At 33.7% G+C, this 12,820-nt stretch overlaps 2 long non-coding RNA genes across 7 annotated transcripts in view; one reads left to right on the plus strand and one right to left on the minus strand.

The window, feature by feature from the left end:
- The window catches only part of LOC137489184 (uncharacterized), a 298,052-nt gene that overhangs the window by 88,784 nt on the left and 196,448 nt on the right, over positions 1-12,820 (minus strand). The gene's annotated exons all lie outside the window — the stretch shown is intronic.
- On the plus strand, positions 8,067-11,068 carry LOC147838209 (uncharacterized). Of its 2 annotated transcripts, XR_015523531.1 has the most exons (3): positions 8,067-8,203; positions 8,315-8,391; positions 9,712-11,068. It is a non-coding gene; the product is annotated as an uncharacterized LOC147838209 (long non-coding RNA). The 2 variants fall into 2 exon arrangements; XR_015523530.1 differs by lacking the exon at positions 8,067-8,203 and having other exon boundaries at positions 8,268-8,391.

A 12,820-nucleotide genomic window follows, 5' to 3' on the forward strand; every position in this document is an offset into this window, starting at 1 on the left:
TTTAAAGCAATAGATTTGCTACTTTCATACTTTATGTCTTATTAAAAAGTAAAATCACTGTCCATTCAGAAATTTTCCTTTTCCTCCATGTGTTCAAAATAATGAGAATATTTCCATCGCAGATATGTAAGTCTCTGTCATCTTCGTTTCTGTCTGTTCTTGCATGCATTCTCTCATTGTGTGCGGGCTTCAACATGACTGTGTTCATTTTAATTCAGCAATTTAGTTTTTAAAAGCGAATTAATTCAACTAAATAGTAACTCACATTACATTTTTAAAAAAGTAACTCAAACATTATTACATCATTTTTAAAACTAATGCGTTACTTTACACGTTATTCAGAAAAGTACTATTATTACGTAACTTGAGTTACTTGTAATGTGTTCCCCTCAACATTGGATATCAACAACTCAAATAGTACATCATATCTTATTAGGGAAAAAAATTGCTTGGGGGCTAATAATATTGACCTTAGCAGTTTATACAGATTTAAAGATATTTCTTTTAGATTTCAATTAGTTTAATTGTGTTTAGTATGAGCTGGTATTTAGTTTTAGTATTAAACTAAATTTAGGAATATAATAGTAAATACTGTGGAACATATAATTTATATATTATGTATTTATCACACAATGTTGAGAAAAAAAAATTGTGATTCATGTCTCTGAAGTTAGATGAAGTTTATTTATAAACTAATTTCAAGAGGATCACGGGCTTATGATTGCCAGCCCCAATTCAAGCTAATGTATGAACCACCAATCAGACAATTCCTAACTCAGTATAAATAACCAAAGCATCTTATCTTTTGCCATCTTCGTCTTGAAAAATCCCCCCTTCCACCCCTCTCCTCCTCTTTTTCCTCTATAAGGGGGTTTTCCCTGGGTCCTCCGGTTTCCTCCCACAGTCCAAAACATGAGATATAAGTTAATTGACTAAACCAAATCAGAACCATATGCAAATTACACCAGCACCACACACTCATAGCAACCCTTAAGCAGCAGAAGGGGTGGGGGGTGGGATATACCTGAGCTCAAACTCCACTCTAACCCTGCAAATGGGAGGGAGCCCCTGGCTCGAGGATCTCATGAGCTCCCTGGACAGCATGCCAAACTAGCTTATAACCAATCATCAGGTAAGTGTGAACTGTTGAAAGTGGGTTTAAATTTAAACATACATAAAAATGTAAACTAAATAGCCAAGTTAGGTCAATAGTAATCTAAAAGTAATCCAAAAGTAGTCTACAAATACTAATTATTTGTTTATATACTGTTTTTGTTATCACTACCTCTATACTACAGTTAAAATCAGAATTATTACCCCCCCCCCCTCCTTTGATTTTTTTTTCTTTTTTAATTTTTTTTCCAAATGATGTTTAACAGAGCAAGGAAATTTTCACAGCATGTCTGATAATATTTTTTCTTCTGAAAAAAGTCCTATTTGTTTTATTTCGGCTAGAATAAAAGCAGTTTTTTATTTTTTACCCATTTTATGGGTAAAATCATTCGCCCCTTTAAGCTATATATTTGTTTTTCGATTTTTAGTCTTCAAAATATTGTTATGCAATAACTTGCCTATTTACCCTAACTTGCCTAGTTAACCTAATTAACCAAGTTAAGCCTTTAAATGTCACTTTAAGCTGCATAGAAGTGTCTTGAAAAATATCTAGTCAAATATTGTTTACTGTCAAAAGATAAAATTAAAAAAACTATTATGTTTAGAAATGTGTTAAAAAAAAATCTTCACCCTGTTAAACAGAAATTGGGGGAAAAATAAACAAAGCAGACAATTCAGGGGGCTAATAATTCTGACTTCAACTGTATATATTTAACTTTTAACAATGTTTCTAATATAGCATCTGAGGTAATGATGACAAACTTTTATTGGATAATAATCCTTGTTATTAATTAATTAATTCATTTTCTATTGGCTTAAACCATTATTTATCAGGGGTTGCCACAGTGCCATAAGCCGCCATTCTTGTTATTGGATTAAATTGAAATACAAAAAAAGCTAATTTAGCAATTGATTCCCATTCACCACTATATAATGTATCTAACTATGAAGACTTCTGTATCTAAGAAAAACATATTTTAAATCTATTAATCCTCGGCAAACCCAGCAGGAGTTGGCAAAGCAACATGATTAAAATCCCCCAAACAGACGCACTGCATCCTCTCTAGCTCCTGCACGGCCTGTGTGTGTTGTTTGCTCTGAGTTAAACATACCAAGACTGACCACAGATCTATTCTCCGCTGCTGGAAGTGTTTGTTAATGAGTGATCTGATGACAAAGGTCTGACAGACCCTCTACCACACACAGACTGATGGATCAACCTGCTTCCCTGAGGTCGCCCGGGTTATCAGCACCCAAAAAAACAATGAGAACCGGCGGGACCAGGCACTGACTGACTCTAGCTCTGACATCCCGCATGCCTGCAGACCAATACAATCCAACACTGGACACGCAGCCCTCTTCACTCACCCCGTCACTCATCAAGGCTGATAACAAGAGCACGGCTGTCACTACTCATTCATTTAACCACGCTCTGAATGGACTGAGAGTTGCCCTTTGACCCCTCAGGTCTGCAGCTATTACTCCTCACAGCGCAATCAGCTCCGCACAGAGAAACAATGACCTCTGTAAGTGTTGAATAGGGCTGATGAAAGATATTGGTCGGTGTACAAACACAAAGAAGTATTTCAAGATTGGCAAAGTGTGCGCTTGCAGGGCCAGATTTGTGGCATTTTCTACGCTGACTTCAGAGGAAAAGTCAATGTATTATATAGAATCAGTTTTTATAAACTCCTACAGTATATCCAGAGACATCATTATTAGGCAGTCGAGGAAATAGGAAGATTACTGAATGTAAACATTTCCAAAAATATAATCAAACAAACATCTGTCATGATATGCAGTTGAAGTCAGAACAATTAGGCCCCCCATTGAATTTTATTTTCTTTTTGAAATATTTTCTAAATGATGTTTAACAGAGCATGGAAATTTTTACAGTATGTCTGATAATATTTTTTCTTCCAGAGAAAGTCTTATTTGTTTTATTTTAGCTAGAATTAAAGCAGTTTTTATTTTTTAAAAACCATTTTAAGGTCAAAATTATTAGCTTTTTTAAGCTATATTTTTATTCGATAGTCTACAGAACAAACCAACGTTATACAATAACTTACCTATCGCTAACCTGCCAAGTTTACCCAATTAACCTAGTTAAGCCTTTGAATGTCACTTTAAGCTGTATAGTGTCTTTAAAAATATCTAGTCAAATATTATTTACTGTCATCATAAAAATAAAGATGAAATAAATCAGTTATTAGAAATGAGTTATTAAAACTATTGTTCAGAAATGTGTCGACAAAATCTCTTCGTTAAACAAAAGTTGGGGAAAAATTAAACAGGGTGGCAAATAATTCAGGGGGGTTAATAATTCTGACTTCAAGTATATCTTCAATATGATTGTGTGATTGTACACAAAGAAAAAAAGTGCAAATTATAATTTCAATAACGAAATACTAAAAATATATATGCAATTTAACATTTAGTCTCTCCATATAGACTTTTTTGTGTTTGCACTCAACCTGCCACGCTAAAAAACAATGAAAAAATTAATCATATTTCAGATTTTTCAGTCAAATAATTTTTTTTTGGTTGCCTGTAATTTTGACCAACATGACCTGGAGAAAAAATATTTATTTTATAACCATTTTCAATTACTTTACTTTTAGTTTGACAAAAATAAAGCATTTTCATAAAAAAAAATATTTTAAGGACAATATTAATAGTAGCCTTGTTTTAACCTAATAAAACTAACATAAGCCTTTAGCAAAGACGCTGGGCGAATTAACTTCCCTTTTGTTATGTTAGGGATAAATACATCAACTAAATGAAACTGCTGTAAAAATTCATTCATTCATTTTCTTTTCGGCTTAGTCCCTTTATTTATCAGGGGTTGCCACAGCCGAATGAATGGCCAACTCATATGTTTTACGCAGCTATTGCTTTTCCAGCTACAATCCATCACTGGGAAACACCCATACACACTCATTCACACACATACACTATAGGGAAAATTTAGCTTACCCAATTCACCTCTAGCGCATGTCTTTGTACTTGTGGGGGAAACCGGATCACCCGGAAAAAATCCATGCAAATATGAGGAGATAAAAATTCATCAGATAAATGTTTTTTTGTTTTTTTGTTTTTTGCGGAAATCTGTTAATCAACCTCAGTCCTGATTAAAACTACTATATTGCTTAGTAAATTACAGGATTTTAACTCTTTAATTTTCAAATTCATAAATGATCTAGAAAACTGAAAGAAAAAAACACAAAATTATGTATTTTCATTTTGTATAAAAATATAAAAAGTAATTGCGGATTGGATTTTTTTTTTACCTTCTATCAAAGTCTTGGACTTGTGAAATAATATTGCCTTTGATGCATTGTTTTTAATTGATTTTCATGTTTTCTCTCTAATTTACTCATGGTGGCTGTTTTTGCCTCATTGACTTCCATTATAACCACATTTTTTATTATAAATCTACAATACCCTTTAATCATGCATTTTTGATTGTTGGTGGTTTCCCCTGTTGGGAAGAGGTCAAATTGGTCATTTTTTATGGAGTATTACAGCAAATCAAAGTGTGTGTACGTGTGTCTGTGAGTGTGTGAGACTGACCTTTGCACACTTACCATAATGTGTCTGAGAAAATCAAAATATGGATCTCAGCTCTCAGAACTACATGGAGTAAATAAAAACAAAGGCTGTGTATTTATGCACCATCAATAATGGGGCAAAAACAGCCACCAACAGTAAATTAGAGAGAAAAAATGAAAATCTAACAATGCATCAAAGCCAGCGCTGTTCCTAATCATTCACATGTGCAAGACTTTAATAAAATAAGTCAGTGCACAATTACTTTTTATATTGAAGATACACTGTAAATGCGAATAGTATTCCTTACTATCAAAATTCTAGTGTGTTTACTTAATTTTAAGCTAATTGTTGAGTTTACTAGAAATGCATTAGTGTTGCTGACATAGTAAGGTATAAAGTTCCCATAACTAATGTAATTTGAGTAAAATTGCTTATAAGGGCTAAGCCATGCTGTTACGCATGCGTACTGGGTAGTGATTTCCCATCCCCCATCCCGAGTCACAACCAACCGCCACCCAGCACCGCCATTGAAGGACAGGATTTCATATTGAGAAGATGTACTGCTGTAAATCAAGGTAAACTTTTCGTTTTAATTACTACTTTGATGTTATTTGTATAATATCAGTAATCTGTTTATTTCCTGCACTTTGTGAAATTGTTTGCTGTTTTGTGAACTAATTAATAGCCCATGATGTTGTGACTAAACGTTTTGACCACTGCACGTTATTTGCAATACTGTCTACTTTACTAGATAAGCTATTTTAGCTGCTTAGTCCTTTTTAATAACTATTAATAATTTGTAAAGTTAGTAGTAATTTGTAAAGTGGGCGTTATGCTCTAAAAGAGCGGGCCGCGCCATTTTAAATGATGCACTGAGAGAGCAAGAGCGCGCGCAATGATCCGTTCAAATAGATGTAAAGTTAACACATAGCTGTAGGTCTACATTTATAAAAAAGAAAACGAAACCTATTTATCCGCATTACAAATACAGTAACGTTAGTTATCGCTGAACTTTAGTGGCGCTTGTTGTGACGAAAATATGCGTGTTTTTTTTTTTAAAGATTTACTTTTATGAGATCACCTGCAGGAAGCAGGTGAGGAGATCAGCTGTGATTCGGTCCGGCGTCAGCGAGCGGCTCATGACCAGACCAGTCGTTTTTTTCTCCATGATCGCCGGGGCAGCAGCAGTTTTAACCCGCCGAGGCTTTTAGAACATTATAAAGCAGTTTCAGCTCAAAATGGACCCGTGAGTGTCGTAGGTAATTTAGGATTTCGATGCGATTACGATTCGTGTCACTGTATGAGGCAGATACATATTTACACATGATGCTAAAGTGTGCTTATGCTAACAATCCCTATGAAACTTAAAGTTAAACTTATGAAAATGCGAGAGATATTTAATTAACTCATTTATTTGTTTTATATGCTATTTGTCTTTTCTTTATGCCGTTTTGAAGGTTTATTCCAGTGTTGCCGTTACGTTATTGAATGTTTTGTATTGCTGTAATGACAAATAAATCTGACCAGACGCGACTGAATATGTGTGATGGATAACGTTAATGATGAAGTGGTATAACTCGTACAACCAAGCACAGAAACATCCCTTTGTTTGCTCAATATCACACAAAGGCATCAACAAGCCTTTGTTATAAGCAAACTTTCTGTAAAGAAACAGGCTTTGCCAAACCTGTTAGTTTGCATTTTTAAAGAAGGTTTCACTAATTTTTAACAATTTAGGGCAAATAAATTTGAACAATTACAAGGTTGTTTAAAATGTAGCACACCATTAGAGTATTGTGAGTGGCATATTTGGTTTGTAATATCATTATACCCTTTATTTATTTTTTATTTCAGACTACCAGTTTGTGAGCTGATATGCAGTGGAAATGTAAGTTTTGCACTTACACATCAAAGAAAACTTTTTGAACAATACCGCACAAGCCATAGAACATATTCATGAATTGTTCTATTAACGTTACTTTGGCTCCTTACTGAGTGTCAGGGTAATTTTAAATCGTTTAATGCATTAAAAGTACATTTAACAAAATTCTCAGCAAAGAACTGCATGATCAAGAATAGTCCGAATATTTTGTCCATTTGAATAATCATCTGAGGACTAGTTAGAAATAGGGTTGTTGTGTTGTGATACCATTAATTTATGTTACAATACTATACCAGCTGAAGTATGGTGATACCAAGTAGTATTGCAATACTGTAATTCATAACTTAAATCCATGAAATAAAGAAAAATGTCAGAAATAATATATTGTATATGTTATTATAGGCCTACTTGAATTTAAATAATTCCCTTATTGTTGAAAAAAAGTATTTGCACATCTCTTCACCTAAAATGTATTCATTCCAGCAAAAAAAATACATTAAAATAAAGATACATAAAGAAAAGAGCATTTTTCCAACAAACCTAGGCTATATGAAGTGGTCAAAAATTGTTTCCTGTTGCTATTTTGGGTTTTTCATCTATCATACTTTTTTCACACTTATTATCGGATAAGAATCCAAAGTAATTCAAAATTTCACTTTATGAGTCATTCTTTTTAATAGATTGTCACGGTTGTTGTAGCTATTATATCATATTGACAGGAACAGAAATAAACGAATTCCGATTCAAAATGAACCATCACAAAATATGCAATAGGCTACCATAAAAAGCGCAAATTCTACAGTTTTACAACCTTAGAAGGCTCCATAGACTATTAAAATACAATGATCTATTGTTGCTGAATCGTGTAAGTATTTTAGTGACTTTTTCACATGCAGCATTATGTATTGTAGGCAGACTGTTAATGACAATACTACCGTTTACAAACTACAGTGGCACCGCCAGTATCTTGGAGCCATAGTATCACGATACTACCATAGTACCGGTAAACCGTGCAACCCTAGTCAGAAAGTTCAGTGTCCTTTTAAAGACATCAATTGAGACAAATATTTATTCCACTTTTAATGCGCATAAAAGTAAGGCACACCAGCAACAATGCCATGATTATATTTAATCGGGGGTTGTGTTTATTACTGTTTGGTGACAAGTATAGCTCATGCTTTTGATGACAGGCGCCGGGAGTATTTGGCAGCTTTTATTATTCAAGAACATTTAACTATGTCATGTTAAAGTGTAACATCTGTTGCTAAATGGCATTGCATTGTATCATTGCATGTGTTTCTGATTTCTGTCTTTTGTTTTAGAATTTCGCTTAGCCATGTCAATAACACTTTACGTTTTTGTGCACAACAGTGACATCCAGAAGGAAGTCACAGAGGAAACACCAGCTGATGCAAGAAGGTTTGTTTTCTTTTCAAAACTTTGTGTGATTTTGTGAATTTGTGTTTTTGAATGTTATTAATGACTAATGTTTTGATTGGATCTTTGCAGAATTCTATCGAATATCAGGAAGAAATGTGAGATCCAAGTTCTACGCTGCATTGGACACACACTGCTCGTTTGATTGAAATAAAAAAAAAAAACAGGAGAAAATTGCAGAAGAAAACTAGAAGAAATTTTCAACATGCTAATTCAAAGGTATTTTTGTGACATCATCTTTGAATCATAATTTGCATTTGATTGCAATAAATTGCATTTGATGTTTTCATTGGGCTATAATGCATGTCTACCTGTCTTTACTTTTTCAAGGTCATCTGGCAGCAGTTCTCCGGGGTCTTTCAGTCCTTTAGAGGGATGAGTCTAAAGAAATTTTCAGGATGTGTTTTGTAAGTAGTATTATTGTTTCTGCTTTCTTAGACTGGAAATGAAGCAGTCATTCCAGTTTACTTCACTTATTAATAAAAATTTTCAATTTTATAAAAATAAAACAAATGCATTTAATGTAAGTATTTGAAAGTAAGAGGGATGTTATATTATGGCCTTTGGAGCAAGAGCATTGCCATGTTGCAAATACAGCAGCTTGTGCCGTCACAGGGTCAGTTAGCTTCATAGGCCAGTGAAGTAATGAATGCATTTCTTTAATTTTTAAACACACTTGTTTTGAAAAGGAGGAAGATTAGCTTGAAAAAAAAATCTTAATAAGTGTAATACCTATGTAATATGTTGAGAGAAATATAATTTCAGTTGAAAGAACCTGCTGGATTAAGATGTAAAAAGATAGTGTTAAAAGCCACAAAGTCAAAGATGCTCCGTATTATAACCAACCCTGTGAAGTCACCTGCTGTGGGATTGTAGATGGCTGCACCCTTGTTCTAAAAGCCCTACTAAAACATCAATTTTCTTATTAAAAAATAGTTATTAATACATTTTTAAAAAGTGTGCTAAATAATGCAAACTTGACTCACTGCTTTAATCTAGCAAAACCAAATGCATTCATGAATCGGTTCCCAATTGATTAAGTTTTCCCTACAAAATATTTATATTGATTATGTAGCACCAATTGGTTTCTCACACATTTGCATTTAATTTCTTGAAAATGTTTTAAAAGTACTTTTACTGCAGTTTTTTTATTACATTACAGTGTTTCTTTAATTAAAAAAATTTATTGTTCCTTTAGAATAGTATCATGTTCAAGATACTGGAATTTGGTACCAATCTCTACTGCAATTTTAAGCAGCAAATTTCCTGCTAACATTTTAAGCACTTTTGAGCACATTTTTAAACAGCACTGTTTTGCCATTCTGTTCACATGCTTAACAGAAATGACACTCAACAATGCTCAAATGTTAGCAGGAAATGGATGTTTTTAAAATTACTATATGGATTGGTAATAAATTCCACTATCATGACAAGCCTAGTAGAAGCAGTACAGGCAAATCCATCGTGTTGGTCTACATTGGAGAAGGAGCACCATAGCAAGGCCTTCTTATAAGAAGCATTTGAATGTAAAATGTACTATAAACACAAATAGTCATGCTAATAAGCAACTAGTTAATAGGGTAATTGGTTCCTACTAAAGTGTTACTAAATTAAGCACAAGGAATTGTATTTTTTTCACCTCTGCTTTTGGTCTCCTGGCCACTACAGGCTTTATTAGTGCCATTTAGAATATCAAACTTTACTTATTTTTCTTTCTCTATTCATAGGATGTAATTGTAGAGTCGGACTTCAGTGCAGAAGATGTTGGCCTGCTGACTGTCGTGTGTGAAGATGTCTAAAGAACCTCATTATGGATGCAATGTGGGCCTTTATACTGGAAGGAAAAGTGGTTATGGACTTTGCCACATGCAGTATGTCTCTTTTTTTGCTTTGATTTACACACTGAATTCGGACTACCCAAAGACTTTGAGCAATGCATTTGAATTTGTTCAACGTGTGTTGCTTTTGCTGGGAGGGAAGCGTAATGTGTTTTATTCGGCGAGTGCCTATATACTGCTGTGCTTTATGTTTAAAGGTTCAGGTATAATGGCATGTTTAATTACAAAGTGTTGCTTTTTAACATGTTGCTGTTTGCAGTGTTACATTTAGGACTGCAGCATTTTGGTGTTTAAAACACTTTTTTTTTTTTTTTTACCAAAAAAGTGTATTGTGATTTATAGGGTTGTCAAAAGTATTGAGTTTGGTACCAATCGGTACTGAAATAAATAAAAAAAAAGTCCATCCATTTCCCACTAACATTGCAAGAACTGATTGGCCATTGTGTTCACATGCTCAGTAGATATGACTGATTGGCTTTGAAGGTCATTATTTTTACCACACTTCACCACTGTTCACCAGGTGCAAAGATACAAAGACACTGGATAACTTCAAAGCACTGTCGATCAGTCGATTCATCACCAGATAGCTTATATGTTAGCTTCTAAACAAATCAGCTATCGACATGGCTTTGAAACACTTCAGTGTCTGTGTAACTTTGTTTGGACTCCTGAAAAATGGTAAACCTATGACAGTCACAGCCAATCACAGTCATTTCTGTTGAGCATGTGAACACAGTGGCCAATCAATGGTGTTTAAGAACGAGCTCAGTAGCACTCAAATGCTGGTGGAAAATGGATATTTTTAATATTTCAGTATTGATTGATACCAAACTCAATACTTTTGACCACACTAATGTGATATTTTCTGTAGGAAAATCTAAACTACACAGTCTAACAAATTAGCTTTAAAGCTTAATATCTGTTCCTCTGTAAGTGTCTATATGCTGCCATTTTTAAGGTGCTGGTGCAATGGCATGTTTAATTACACTAATTCAAGTATCTTTTTTCCAAGTGTCAAGTATTTAAAGTTTTTTTGATAGATTTTCAAACCTTTTCGAAAACTTGTGTTTTAGGGTTGAACATGTTTATTATATTTTTTGTCTGTATTGCTGTTTACAGTATATTACAGCACTTTACAACAGGTTTTTACAAAACTGTATTGTGTACAAGTGTATTGTGATACTAAAATATCACAAGTGTATTGTGAAATTCTGCTAATTTTGTCAAATAAAATGTTTACATTTAAGACCTGTATAATGTCATTACTTGTAGGTTGAACTACATATTTTATGTTCAGTTTAATTGAAGAAAATGTGGAAACCGATTGCACGTAGTTTCTTTAGTTGACATTACTTAAAATGGTGGATTAAAACAATGTTGAGACTACTAGCATTCAAGATGTTAACTGAACATGGTAGAACAGTATTAGTTAAATAGAGTTATTAAAGTAATCTTACTATAAAACCCTAAGTAAGATTACTAAATAATGACAAGTATGTTAACTAGAATTTTCTATTAAACTTACATAATTTTTAACAGTTAGTTTACTTTATAAGTTTTAGTTTTCTTACTTCAAGGCAATAATTAAACTTAACTTAAGATTTCCTTGTAAGTTTATATTGCAAAAATAAGGCAATCGGTTTCCAAACTTTTTTTAAGTAAACTGAACATGTTAGAATTTACAGTGTATGTCATTTTGTGAGTGTTTTTCAGCAAATCATGGACATAGTTTGTGAATTTGGCAAACAAAGAGTTAAAATCCTGTAATTTTTAAAACCAATTAGTAGTTTTGATCTGGACTGAGGTTGATTAACAGATTTATGCAATAAAAAATTGAGAAAAAAAAAAAACATTTATCTGATGCATTTTTTAAAGCAGTTTCAAGAGTTCCCCCTTGCCGATGATAGATTATAACGAGTGTTTGGCATGCTGTCCCAGGAGAGAGCCCTGAGCTCGCAAGATCCTCGAGCCTGGGGCTCCCTCCGGTTGCAGGGCAAGAAGGTAGTCTGAGCTCAGGTAGGTCTCGAGAACTCCTCTGCTTGATTATAAATTGCCTATAGAGATTGTATGCTGAACTCATTGCTTGCCTAAAATGCTGATTTAATTTGTCACTTTTTTATGTTACATGTTTTGGTCTGTTGGAGGAACCCGGAGTGCCCGGGGTGGAAAGTGGTATTCTTCAAGACGAAGATGGCTAAGGTAAGATGCTTTGGTTATTTATAGTGATTTAGGAATCGTCTGATTGGTGGATCGTGCTTTAGCTAACGAGGACCAGCTGCTATCTATCATAAGTGCGTGTTCCTCACTTATGTTTTAAACTCCAATTAGTTTATAAACAAATTTCACTTAATTCAGTGGATGTTTTCATCCCTAACATACAAAAGGGTATACATGTGAACAGTGAAAAAATGTTAAATTACACTTTAAGTCAAATACTGGAATATTGCAAAATAACTGGCAGAATCTTATATACTGTCATCTTAATTATTAGATTAAGATTAATCTACCTAATCATGCTTTAAAAGATCTTAACTTAATTTTTATAGAAATGAGATATTAAAGCTATTATGTAAAAAAACACATGCTTTATTAAACAGCTCTTGGAAAATATTTGAAAATAAAGACAATTTCACAGGAAATCACAAATTTAATGTGCTTCTTTATTTTAAGATAAAAAGCCCTTTGATTCTGAACTGAGACAGCTTTTCACTTTGATGTGCATACAAAATCACTGATGTGTTTCACTGTCGTTGAAATGAAATACTGCTTTTGTAGTGCTTTCACACGGTTATAAGCCATTATGTTTTGAAAGGCCATTCTGACATCATCTACAGTATGCTTCCCTTTCATATACCCGTTTACATACCTCAACGCACACACACACAGTCTTTATATAGTTAAATCCCATTCTTAGTCTCCTCAGGGTGTGTCTTCAACCCACGCTTCACGGATTGTACACTGCTTCTTCTGTTCTCTCTGGCCCACTGACTGTGTACAG

Source organism: Danio rerio, chromosome 23, assembly GCF_052040795.2.
Source record: "Danio rerio strain M-AB ecotype USA chromosome 23, GRCz13ab, whole genome shotgun sequence".
In the NCBI taxonomy this organism is placed as follows: domain Eukaryota; kingdom Metazoa; phylum Chordata; class Actinopteri; order Cypriniformes; family Danionidae; genus Danio; species Danio rerio.